The following is a 13,620-nucleotide window of genomic DNA, read 5'->3' as shown; positions in this document are numbered from 1 at the left end:
TGCAGTATTCCTATTGGTATCAGGACAGCTGACTTACAGAATGCCTACATTTCTTGCTTTCTGATTGGACAGCGCCTTATTCTCACTCAAGTACAGCCAGCGCTACCCGAACACCCTTCGCTCCTTTTACCCCATTCGCCGGCAGCCGCTCAGTTTGTCCTCTCCCATTGGCTGGGAGCTCAGTGCCCCGCCCCTTCGTCCTGTGCTCTCCTATTGGCCGGCACTGTTGTCCCAATCCCCAGCCCGTCCCACCTCCGAGCGAAGGAGGCCTTGCTTTTTTTCACTACCGCACCGGCCGGAAGGTCTTGGAAGGGTTGTAGTTAGAACGTGAACTGACCGCCGTCTCAGTCTCCCAAAGCAAGCCGCGACGCGGCGGCATGGAGTCCTTTCGGAACGGAATCCCTCAAGCATCGCTCAGTTGATCCGGACCCCCTTTTCTAAAATAAAAGATTAACACAGGCGGCGTATTTGTTATGTGGCTGTCAGGACCCCGGGTGCCGAGGCGAGGGAGGGGCCTCCGGAGCCAGGGGGGATGGGGGAAGGGAGGGGGAGCGAAAATGGCGGCCGCAGAGGAAGAGGTGCTGAGGCGGAGGTGAGGTTGCGACGGCGTCGAGCGATTGCAGCCGCGCCCGCCCCACTGTCGGTAGGTGAAAGAGCGGCGGAGAGGGGCGGCCGGCAAGAGCTAGGGGGAGGGCCCCTTAGAGGCGCGGGGGGGGTGAAGGAAGGGGGGGGGGAGGGCCGACCAGGCCCCGTGGGGGCGAAAAAGCAGCCAATCAAGGGAGCACGAGAGAAATGGAGGCGAAGCAAGACCTACTAGAGGGGACGCATCAGGAAATTGGGGGTGGAGAGGGAGTCCCCCGGGAAATTGGGAAGGGGTGAGGAGGAGCAGGGGGGTGTCCGTCTAGTGGTTAAGGTAGCTCTCTGTGCGCGCGCATGCTAGGGGAAGGGTAGTGTAACGAGGGTTGAGAAGGGACTGGAGAATGGGGGGGGGGGTCGGATGTTATACTGGGGGGGGTTCCATCGTGTTCTGGGGGGGGGTCATCAGTAGGCGGGCGTGGAGGGGGGGCTGTTGATTAGGCCTTGTAGAGGGGAAGGTGGCACAGTCAAGGAGCCGCAGGGTGGGGGGAGGAGGGGAGGGTACTGAGGATGTCAGATGGGGAAGAAGGAGGACGGGGGTGATCAGGGTTCTGGAGGGGCAAAGAAAAGGGAGGGGCCTTTTAGGAAACTTGACCTAGCAGGGGAAGAATATAGAGAGGTAAGTGTGGGGTAGGAAGAACCCTCGTCTGGAAACACAGGGGAAAGGGTCAGAAAGAGCAAGAGTCCAGGAGCCGCCTTAAAGACTAACCAGATTTGTGGCAGGGCAGGAGCTTTCGTGAGTCATGACTCACTTCTTCACTCTACCTGTATCTGAAGAAGTGAGCAGTGCCTCACCAAAGCTACCTCCCTGCCACAAATTTTGTTAGTCTCTAAGGTGCTCCTGGACGCTTGCTCTTGTCTACTGCTACAGACGATCTAGCACGGCTACCCATCTTGATCTGCCTCCATAAGGGAAAGGGGGTGATTCAAGAAACCTGGGGGGATATGAAAGGGTTTCTGAATAATTGGGAAAAGAGAAGGAATGTGTAAGAATGGGGGGAATTTAGGATAGGTTCGGAGGACTGACATATCAGGTTTTAGGAGCAAGTGTGGAGGGGGGAAAGAGGAGAGAAAGAAAGACTTGGGAATGTAGGGTGATATTGGGAGATGAAGATAGGTAGGCAGCATGGGAGAGAGGGAAGGAATGGGTGGGGGGGGCTCTGATGGTCTGCAGGTTGGGGGAGGGGCAGCGAGATTCTGAAGCAGAGCTAAGGTTGGGCAATGAAGAGAGAGTGAGAGCTGGATGTGTGTGTATTGGGGTAAACAGGCAATGTGGGTGAAGGCAAATTGGGTGTTGGCTTGATGGGGTTTCCAGGAAGTGTAGCGGCGGCTGTGTGAGTGAAGTTTAATTTATGAGGTGCCATGCCTGTTGATGGGCTGGTCTGCAGGGAAAACCAATATTGCAAAGGGATAGCTGCAGTTTGGTAAGACTTGACATTGAGCTGGGAAACGAGGGGTTGGGAGAAATGGGTGAATAAGTCAGGTTAGGAAGTATGGCTAGGATGTCAACTTTTGTGTGCTTGGGAAGTAGCCTCTGATTGAATGCTGTAGTGCAGAGTATATGCTAGGCCAGTGGTGGCGAACCTATGGCACGGGTGCCAGAGGTGGCACTCAGAGCCCTCTCTGCGGGCACGCGTGCCATCGCCCCAGCCAGGCCCAGACCATCATTAAAGTGTCGAATTCTCTGCCAAATAATTTTAAGTAAATGAAAGCATTTGGGATTGCTTTCCTTACTTTGTTTGGATCATCTTAAGTTAATGTATGAGTTGTTTTTTCCCAAGTAAAACCTCAGTATTCAGGTTAAATTGCCGTGTTGGCACTTTGCGATAAATAAGTGGGGTTTGGGTCGCAGTTTGGGCACTTGGTCTCTGAAAGGTTCGCCATCACTGTGCTAGGCTGAAGCAAAAGCATGGTGGATGGGTCAGGTGGAAGGAAATGCTACATGTTGTGAGTCGTCTTGCAAAAGAGTCAGGTCTTGGCTATGTTTTGTGTGGCCCCTTGGATACTGGGTCTGGAGTCACCCAGTGGGGTGCCTAGGGATGTTGGGGAAGTAGGTGGAGCAAGAGAGACAAGCGGAAGACCCTAGGCTGGGTTGATGGGTGTAGCCTGGGTTTTGGCTGCCGTGTGAGGACAGGCAAAGCTGTCCTTGACCTTGAGAACAAGGGCTAGAGTCTTATGCCCTGAGCAATGTTCCCTCTAAGCTATGGAGTCCTGTGAGCAAAAATTCTACTTTGTGAGCTGCTGGCATTAAAGTTGTGAGCCAGCGATTTGGCTACTGCGTAAGTTAGTTTGCTCTGGAGCCTTCCTTCCTGAGCGAAGACAAAAAGGTGTGAGCTGGAGGCTAAAAAACAGTGAGCTAGCTCACACTAACTCAGCTTAGAGGGAACACTGGCCCTGAGGTGTAACTTTGTCTTGTCAGCCCCAAGTCCTTGAATGGGGTGGGCTAAAACATTGGGATGCTGGAGCAACCTGGCAAGATTGCAGGGTGGAGGTCCTCTCGAACTTGTATTTTAGCATGTGGGTGTGATGTGAGGCATGAAGAGCAGGGGAGACAGAGTCTGGTTGGGGAAGTCCCAAGCACTGGGAGTCATTTCTCTGTGGACGCATAATCTTTGTGTCTGTCTAGACACTGTGGGCAGTTAAAAGCGGTGTATCGCCTTTCCTTCCCTAGAAGGGAGGCTGTAGGTTGACAGGTCCCTCCCCCCAACTTGGTTGCTGCCCGAGATGTAGCACCTGTCTTGCTGATGCTCCTGAGATGTTTGTTCGGGATTTTTGTAAGCATCTCAAGCCCCAGAATGGCTGAGGCTCAGTTGCAGGTGCTTTACTACTAAGTGGCTCTTGGATGACATCACAAAACTCCACCTGCTCCTTTGCTCCTGGGCCTCATTTGCTTACTTTAAGATAGTCTTGATTTATCTTGCATAGATTTGATTCTTGTTAATTGGAGGTTGTTATTAGTATAGTTTATGGTTTCACAACATAAAGTTATTCTCTTCCCTTCCATCCCCCATTTTTGTACATGATTTGGCTGTTTCAGTCCCTTGGCTTTCAATGGTGGTTTGATCAGCGTGGGAATATTTTTAAGTATTTAGATATATGATTGGCTAATGATTAACTTATCAGTTTGAGCGCTGCTGTAGCATAGTGTTTAGAGATCCTGTTGTGAACCAGGAAGTTCAGAGTTCAGATTTGACCTCTGCCAGATGTTCGTTAGGTGACCTTAGGCAAGGCACTGGCTACGGTCAAAGGTCATGACAAACTTTGGTTTGTCCATGATGGGCATGACTGCCACTTGTTGCTGTGTTCCATCCCTCCTCTCTCCCCTCACAAATGGAGTGCAGTTGAAGATTTTCTGTTTTTGAAAGCCTTAAACACCAGTTTGCTGTGACATCTGAACATAGGTGTCTGGGCAAATTGGGGCTGATTTCTTTTTCACAAACCTTGATAGTACCATATACTATACCTTAAAGCAAAATGACCCTCTAAAAAAAAGTAATGCACAAAACAAATTATTATTGGACATGATTGTCGCTTGTACACAGATGTAAGACAACCTCCTCTGTTTTGTTGACGGTGTACCTGAAAAAAACTAGTTTGGCATTCAGTTAAATACACTGTGAAATCTCAGCACGTAGAAAGGAACAAACAAACCCATTCAAATAACACTGCACCTCTGCGTTTGATTGAAGGTTTCCCAAAGCCAAAAGAGAGTGAGAGAGGGAGTGTGCAAGCACAGCGACAAACTATATTCATGCCCATCAGGGATGAACAGAGGTTTTTCAGGACATGTGACTGCAGCCATAGTCTCTCAGCCGCAAACCTCCATCTTCCATATGGGATGACAACACTTGGCCCCGGTCACACGGGCAGGAAAATGCGGGGGGGGGGGAGCGGGGCTGTTTGCCCCGGAGCAAAATAACGCGCGGCTGCGCGATCAGATGTCCCGTCGAGGTCCCGTGGTTAGGGGGCAGGTGCCGATCACAGGACAATCCTGCGGCACGGCAAAGAAGCGGCCTCTCTAGCAAAAGGCTCCGCAGGTTTAACCCCTTCTAGGGCTGCAGAGGAATGCAAACTGTGTCCTCCGTCTGGTCCCCTTCATGGATCCATGTATTCGCATCTTCGGTGGGAAGCCTCGGGTTCGCCACGGGAGCTCTACACTTCCCAGATGTGGCGCTGTGATCGCACCCAGAAAATCCGCCTATCTTCTGTCTCTGTAGCGTGGCTAATGCTCCGTGTGACCGCAGCCCTTATCTGCCTTGCAGGGTGGCTGTATTTTTTGTTGAGACAGTGTGCATTTAGGTCCTTTGAATATTCAAAAGAATTATCAGTAATTTAGATTTCTTCCTACCCTATCCTGTGGACTCGGGCAAGTCACTGTGTACCTCTTATATTCACAAGGAACCTTGTGAGATAGGTGAGGCTGAGAGGGAGAGTTACCTGAGGCCCACACCAGCAAGGGGATACATGGTGACTGCAAGTGGCTTTTTGGCATCCACTCTGAGCATTAGGGAGGACAGAGGCTGGTGGCCAGAGGGAAAGAGGCAAGGATAGAGGGTGGGGCAGCAGCTTGGAGAAGCCAAAAGTGTTTGTCAGGGGTAAGGAATAGAAGTTATCCCAGGCTGGTTAACAGCTGTCTGTTACCTATTATGCTTTTATTTCACCCTTCTTCTAATGAGCTCAGAGAGAAAGTCATGATTTTCTCATCTGCTTTTTTTGATCTCACAATCATCTTATGAGGTTAGATTAGATTGGGAGGCTGATTGTATTGGGTATTTGTACAGGTGGGATAGAAAAATATATTTTGCAGGCTAGTGACCTTTTTATAGAAGAGTTTTGCGAGCCTGGTGATCTTGTTTTTGGGCAGTTGACAGAATGCACAAACCTCTTTCTCTGTTACGTATGAGACACCTCTAGTATTGTGTTGATCTGCGTACAGAGGAGGTATCCAAATCTAGGTGTCTGTGTGGATTCATGGTGACATCTCCAAAACTCACCAAACAGAAGGCTGATGGTGAGTGTACAGTGGTGGAGGCAGCAGAACAAAGTCGGAGTCCAGTGGTGGTCTTTCCAAAGGATGAAGTAGGGTGCAGGTTCGAGGTGCGTTTGCACTGGCCCCATGGGGCAACAGCTGATTGTCCTATATTGGATTGTAGGAAGGGGGACCATTTTGCTGCAGAGATAGCCTCTTCCTGGGCCTGATTTTGGTTGGTGTTTCTATTTCCTATTGAGCCAGAGGGGATCCCTTCTTGAAAGCTTTCCTGTCTCTGTATTTATTCTGCCTAGGGACATTCAGTGACACTGCTGAATAATCAAGTGTCTCTCAGCACTCCAGGGCTGTAATGGCACTGCAGAGAAGTGCACACTCTTACGGGGACAGTTTAGAAAATTAGAAACACCACAGCAATGAAGTTGATCTTGTAAAGAAAAAAAAGCAAAGGGCAGGCATTTTGCCATTAATGTTGATATGATATCACAAGCAAGGTGCAATAGGTGCTTTGACATAATCATGTTCCATGTAATGCTGCAGATGGCATCGAGCATCTGAGCTGGGAAAAGAATGGTCTTTTCCCCAAAACAAAGCACTTTGCTGTTTCCGAGCTTTCAGCAGATGAAATCAGTTCTCAGAGAAAAGGGGCTGATATTTTTTTCCTCAGTGACGAATGAATTTTTATATTCGTATTCATTTCGTAAATAATTTATATATTTAATTCATTTATACCCCGCCGTTCTTCCCAACGGGGACCCAAAGCAGCTTACTTCATTTCTCCATATCTCCATTTTATTGTCACAACAACCCTCTGAGGTAGTTTAGGCTGAGAGCATGTGACTGGCCCAAGATCACCCAGTGAACTTCCGTAGCATGAGTGGGGATTCAGACCCAGGTCTCCCAGCTTGTAGTCCAGGGCTCTTAACCATGACGTCACAGTGGCTCTCAGTAAAATAGATACATGGATCCATGAAGCTGGCTTATGATGATAGTACCAATTATTCTATTAGCCGTTTTCCAGTGTTTTGGGGAAAGGCCTTTCACATCGACTTGCTATCTGGTTCTTTTGGCTGGGGATGCAGGGGATTGAACCTGGAGATGCAGGGGATTGGGACCTCCAGCATGCAAAATAGTTGCTCTTCCACTGAGCCACAGCTCCTTCCCACCTTTCCTACCACTTCCAAAAAGTGGGTCCAGAAACACAAAAAGATGATAACTATCAGTAATAAAATGACCATCAGATAAAGTGATATAATCAGACGCAACCGTAAGACCGTAGCGGCCTGTTTTCATCCAAGAACACTCTTTAATCAAACTTCCTTGCAGGCCTTCCTGAATGCTGGCCAGGAGGTTTCTTCTATGGGAGACTGTTTCATACAGCTGGGGTAGACTCGAAATAGTTCATGAACGGGCTGAGGCAGCTTTAACCGCTTTTAGAGGATGATCGATCTGATGATGTTCTGGGGAGTATTGTTAATTAATGTATTTTTCTAAAGAAACATGCATGCTAATTGGTTCCTATAACAATTATGGCTAATAGCAACTAAACGGAGCCTTTGTACTATCCAGGACTGTCATGCAGCTTGCATGCCCTTTGTGCTAAAGAATTTATATATACTGAGGGGAGCAGTGGTGACATTTAAGATTGCATGGTGCTCTAGCTGTGCATTTAGGGACACTGAGCAAGAGGCTAAGTGCACAGAACTTTGCTGAGACAAGGGCTGGTAGTTGACTGCGCAAAACTGTTTCCCCATGATTTAAAGAAACAAAATGCGCATCCTGTGTAGGCTGATGATCTTATACATTCATAATTTGGACAATATTAAATGCATAAATATTTCATATTTATAAAGCATGACCACCAAAGTTGCAGGTTGGTTCATTGTTCATTCTTCTAATACAATACATTAAAACAGTAGGTTTTAGCCTGTCTGAAAGAAGGTAATCCACTTTTAAGAGATTATAGGTTTGGTTCTGCCAGTTTTTCTATTGATGCAAAGAAGCTTTTCCTTTTGACCACTGAAGACATTATGCTGGGAATCATGCAAGATCCCCCCCCCCGCTGCCGCCATGGAAGCACTTATATTCTGTGGGTTGGAATTGTTGGTTTGTATGGCATGCAGATATCACTTTAAACCAGGCTTTTAAAAAAGGAATGCAAATGCAACAAACTAAAAAAAAAAAATAATCACAATTTTACAATGTTTTAAAAATGATTTTTATCCACCTGGCTGCCCATATGGAACTTAAGTTACCCTTAATTAAGTCAAGAATGATTGAATGACTCAATCAAGGAAGCTGCAGCCCTCAGTTTGCAAGACCTGAGAATGGCAGTTGACAATAGGAAGTTTTGGAGGACATGAATCCAAAGGATCGCCATAAGTCAGAAGTGACCTGATGGCACTTTAACTCTATAACACGAACACACACACACACACACACACACACACACACACACACACACACACACACACACACACACACACACATATGGTGGTCTGCTTCCTAGCAATGCTTCCTCTGAGCTGTGGAGTCTTATGAGCAAAAATTCTACTTTTTGAGCTACTGGCATTAAAGTTGTGAGCTAGTGATTTGGCTACTGTACAAATTAGTTTGCTCTGGAGCCATCCTTCCTGAGCTAAGACAAAAATGTGTGAGCTGGAGGCTGAAAAACTGAGCTAGCTCACACTAACTCAGCTTAGAAGGAGCACTGCTTCCTAGTAGTATACCTGTTGAGAGTACTCTGACAGTTTACAGCTTCCCAGTGGATAGATGTGCAGTGAAGGAACAGGACCTTCTTGTTAGTGTGGGAGTTAAACTGTATCCTGCAGAGGTTTGTATGTAATCCCTCCCCACCAGCTCACTTTGTACCAGCAGGTAAACTAGGAATGCTATGATGTGCTTAGAGACTGGTCAGCTTTGTTGTGGTATCATCTTTTGGGAGCAAACAACCCACTTCATCTCTTGCAAGAAGAGGACTGAGACACCGTTGGGTTCATGTAAGCACAGTGGAGGCCATTAATGGGGGAAGGAACATAAGAAGGCCAAACATGCCTTGGTGGCCAGTAGATCAAGATGGGGAGCCGTGTTAGTCTGCCTGCAGCAGTAGAAAAGAGCAAGAGTCCAGCAGCACCTTAAAGACTAACAAAATTAGTGGCAGGGTAGGAGCTTTTGTGAGTCACTGCTCACTTCTTCAGATAGTGAGCAGTAACTCATGAAAGCTCCTACCCTGCAACAAATTTTGTTAGTCTTTAAGGTGCCACTGGACTCTTGGTGGCCAATGTGTTTAGGTCAGAGGTGTCAAACTCATTTGTTTTTGTTTTTTTAAAATCAGTTTTTATTATTTTAAGACAAACAAACATTTGGTTTGGTGTAGTGGTTAAGTGCACGGACTCTAATCTGGGAGAACCTAGTTTCATTCCCCACTCCTCCACTTGCACCTGGCTGGATGACCTTGGGCAAGCCGTAATTCTGATAAGAGCTGTCCTTGAAAAAGAGCAGTTTCTGTCAAGAGCTCTCTCAGCCCCACCTACCTCTCCGGGTGTCTGTTGTGGGGAGGGGAAGGGAAAGGAGTCTGTAAGTCGCTCTGAGACTCCTTCGGGTAGTGAAGGGCGGGGTATAAATCCAATCTCTTCTTCCTCTTCTTCTTCTACATGAGCGTATTCACATCATCTTGTATCTATTAAAATACCTCATACATATATATCTACTTACCTATCTTTCTACCATATAGCCAGCTATAATTCTTGCAACTCTTTGTTTTAACTGTATATGTTTACTTCTATTTAAGCGTTGTTTAAGCCTTCTGCTATTTTTTTCTAAAACAGATCTTTAATTATAAAATGAAATTTCAAAATGATATAAACCGATATACAGGCTCTCTTATCCTTTCTTACTGTGTTGCTATCTGTTATAAGCCTTTACCTAAAAAATTTAAAATTACTTTCCCATTAAATGCGTTCAACATGTTATGATTTTTCAGTGAGCTTCCCTCACTGAAAGCTCATTTGTTATGAGGACCGGATTCGACATAAATGTCACTTTGTCGGGCCAGACCATGTGTGCCATAAAACATAATGCCAGGTACCTGAGATATAAACTGTAAAAAGGAGAGCAGCTGGTAAGCTCCAGGTTGCTGTATTCTCACTGCAGGGCCCCATGGGCTGGGAGTGGGGTGCAAAGGAAAACCCACGTGGGCAGACTGGAGAGCCAGTGTTGCAGCACTGGGCAGACACTCCCATGCCGCTTGACTGCTGCAGACGAGGTTGTTCTGCCATGCTGAAGGCACAATTGGAGTGGATCCGCCCACTCCCCCGTCCAGCAGTCTCCTGTTCCCTCCCTTGCACTGGTTGTTTGGGAGCCGCATAAGAGCTCTGGAGGGGCTGGTTGAGGCCCCCAGGCCTTATGTTTGACACCCCTGATTTAGGTAGTATCAGATCAGCAACAGTAATGTACTTTTCCAGTGTTCAGATGCATGCATGGGAACCTCATAAGGCTGATATTATCCCAGTGCTGCAGATGGTGGAGAGTCCTCCATGGGAATGCTAATGCGTTGAGAGGAAAGTGGCTTGTCTGAGGCCACGTCCTTAATCCACTTGACTGAGATACAGTTTCAGCCAGGGGCCTCCTTGTTCATAGTTCACCTCACCTGCTCTTTCTTTCTGGCTCTGGTCCTTTCTTCTACCCCAGCTGAGGGAAATGGCTTATTCTCATGTCTGAGTCTGGCTTTTGTCAGAATCTCTTCTCCCATTTCACTCTACCCACTGTGTCTTTCGGAGATGCATCTCTGGAAATGTGTGTGCCAAAGTCTCTGTGCAAAGTATCCTGCAGTAACACAAGTGGACACACGTGTTCCTGTTCCAGGAGAGAGTGGAGGGTCATCCTAGTCGTGTTTGGTTCCTGGAGCAAGCTGGGTCAGATTTTTTTTTTAAACTCATAAAACTTGTTTTAGAAGCACCATAGACTTTTATAGCAGAAGCGGCTAGTTGAATGGCAGTTAGACTGAAGTGCACCCCTCCCTCCATTTTCCTACTCTTTCTGGTGGCATAGACAACCGGTCCCTTGGGGGCCTCTTCCTGTAGCCCCAGGTCTCAGTCTCCTTTTTGTTATTCATCTCACCTTCTTCCTTGCAGAGATCAAGACGGATAGCTGTGTTAATCCATCTGTAGCAGAAGGAAAAGGACAAGACTCCAGTAGCACCTTAAAGACGAACATCATTTGTGGCAGGGTATGAGCTTTTGTGAGTCACTGCTCACTTCTTCAGATATGGAGCAGTGACTCATGAGAGCTCAGGCCCCGCCACAAATTTCGTTCGTCTTTTAAGGTGCTGCTGGACTCTTGCCTTCTTCCTTGTCCTTTAGTCAAAGCTCAAGCAAAAGAGCTCTTTATTTTATTGGATGATTTCCTTTAGACCCCGCCTGTCCCCCCCAACGGGGACCCAGAATGGTTTATAATATTTTCCACTCCATTTTATCCTCACAACAGCCCTTTGAAGGAGATTAGGCTGAGAGTGTTCGATTAGGCTTTCTCCCTGAGCAAAAAACAGTGGAGGGTTTTGTGGCCTTTTCCTTATGATTCACACTGGTTTTGGTATCTTGTCAGGAGTAGAAGAGGAAGCAGCGGAGGGGCATGGAGGGGAAGCTTTTACAGAGGTTCTCTTACGCTTTGTCATGGGGAAGAAGCAGCTAAAAACATTTTGTCTGCTTTTTTGGCTCTGGGACCGGAGTGGTGGTGGGGGCGCTGCTGGCCCCTCAGCTATCGCTCAATTCAAAATACAGCCCTAGAGAGCCAGCGTGGTGGCGTTGGCCTAGGATCTGGGAGACTCAGGTTGAAATCCCCGCTGTACCATGGAGGCTTGCTGGGTGACCTTGGACCACTTTCAGCTTAACCTATCTCACTGGGTTGTTGTGAGGAGAAAACAGAAGGGAAGAGGATGATGTGAACTGCTTTGGGTCACCCTCAGGGAGAAAGAAAGGCAGGGTATAAATGAATCTACAAATAGATAAAATTGCCAAGTTGGCAACCTGGGGCTTATAGAGCTGAATGGCTTAAGGCTGCCCTGCGTAGTGAGTCTGTGACCAGTCTATACCTGTAACAAATCTGTTGGCAGTTGAACTGACTGCTTTGACGGCCTGGTCCTGTTCGTGCCGATGGAAGCTTCCCAAGCCTGTAGCAATGGAACCCCGTTGAGAAGGTGCCGGCGTCTCAGGAATAGGTGCTGGTTTGGCCAACGGCAGTTCGTTGAACAGCATGGAGGCCTCTTCCTTGCAAGTCTCGAGAGGAGGGCTTCATATGACGACTGCTAGCAGCTGTGAATGAATAGCAGCAGAGGTTGTGTGGGGGGGTCTCTTTCCGCTCCAGTAAGGATCCTGAAGGCATAAGCGGTGCTATTTTTGAAATACATGGGATTATCGGGTCAACTGGCTCTGCTCTGTGACGGATTCCTTGCAGTATTGAATGAAAGGCAGTTGCAGTCCCGTGCTGGCCAGCGGGAGGGAGGGGAGAGGAAACTGCCAAACCTCAGGAGTGAGAGATGCAGAACCCCAGCTTCCTGCCCAGAATGCAAGAGAGCTGTTTTATGGCTACGTATCTAGGGCATAGATCATCACTCATATCTGTCTTGAAGATTTGTACCTGACACCCAAAGTGCAGGGGGCTCTGTGCGTGCACCCAGGAGCCAGGGCAGAGATGTTTTGGATGCCATTTTAAAAATTTCAGCCGAAGGCAACCAGGCCTTTGCATAGCCCTGGCCTGCAGGCAATGGCTGTTCCTGTATTTACAAGTACCAGGTTTGAACCCCATTCTCCCATGTGGAAGCTTACTAGGGGCCTTGGACCAGTCTCACCCTCTCACCCCAGCCTACTTTACAGGGTTGTTGTGAGGTTAAAATGGAGGAGGGGGGGAACTATGTAAGCTTCTTTGGGTCCCCCTAGGGAAAAAGATGGGGTCAGTGATGTAAATAAATGCATTAGAAGCTATTGGTTTTCATGATTGTCGTTAACTGGAGGTTTGTAAAACAGTCCCATCAATTACAGGAGGCCAGATGGGTTTGGGGTAGTGGCTGCTGAAAAAGGGAGACATTTGATTGCTACAGATGTTAAAATAATGCAGTGCCGGTCTTGAATATGGACCGATCGAATAGCTGGTTACTAACTGCTGCCACAGGAAGGGTGAAATGCTGTGTAGGGCACTGATGCTCCACCTGTCAATCACTGGGAAGTTACTCTTTGAAATTCTGACAGTTCACCAGGCGTTGTCTGTGGATGCTTCAGCACACCTTTTCAGCAGCGAGGTTTAGGAGCTTTTATTCTTTAATATGAAAGCCGAGATTCTCTGGAAGTGAATTCTGTACAGAATTGCAATTTGGGCACAGCATGTCTTGGATTGTGGCTAAATTCTGGATCCTTACAACTTCATTTCAGTGTTAAAGGCCTCTCTGGCAACTCAAGTACATCTAGTCAGCTAGTTTTGTTGCTTTTCACCTCGGTCATGGTTCGTACATCTGTCCATTATTTATTGCAATTCTGCTTTGTCTCACCAGCTCACTCTCAGCAGTATAGAGCCAGTTTAAAATCGGTAGTGGATCAAACGGCAAGTTTAGAAACAAGCCATGAGAAAAAAGTCATGAGACGGGCCAGTCAGCAGTTCGGTTCAGACGGATGGCTGAGTGTTCGGCAGAGCATTTGGGGTTAGAGGATCTGAATGTCTCCAAATGGCTTCGGAAGGCATGGTGGCTTGCAATGCTGGGCCTGTGGTTGTGTGGTTTTTCAGAATAGGTTTTCAGTTCTGTTGATCATGTGCAGGGCAATGTGCAAGACTAAGCGACTCTTCAGTAAAAGGAGATCTAAATGGTCCTGCAGGCAGAGATCAGTCCATGGCACACTCTTATGCAGTAGGGCAGCAGTAGAAAAAGGAGTGGGCATCCTTGCTACAGACTGTTGAAGTGTTTGTCGCGCCATTGAATTGCTGGGATCGTTCTGCAAGTGCTTTCCCTGTTG

At 47.6% G+C, this 13,620-nt stretch overlaps 1 protein-coding gene across 7 annotated transcripts in view; it reads left to right on the top strand.

The window, feature by feature from the left end:
* Positions 1–551: 551 nt before the first annotated feature.
* Positions 552–13,620, top strand: part of NCOR1 (nuclear receptor corepressor 1) — a 160,187-nt gene continuing 147,118 nt past the window's right edge. For all 7 annotated transcript variants that reach the window (XM_015422051.1, XM_015422057.1, XM_015422055.1 and 4 more), the window contains exon 1: positions 552–643. The gene's annotated coding sequence lies outside the window, so the exon portion shown is untranslated. The remainder of the gene's footprint in view (positions 644–13,620) is intronic.

The sequence above is a fragment of the Gekko japonicus genome, unplaced genomic scaffold (assembly GCF_001447785.1).
Source record: "Gekko japonicus isolate JY-2015 unplaced genomic scaffold, Gekko_japonicus_V1.1 scaffold182, whole genome shotgun sequence".
In the NCBI taxonomy this organism is placed as follows: Eukaryota; Metazoa; Chordata; class Lepidosauria; order Squamata; family Gekkonidae; genus Gekko; species Gekko japonicus.
This window is presented reverse-complemented; position numbering and strand designations above follow the sequence as displayed.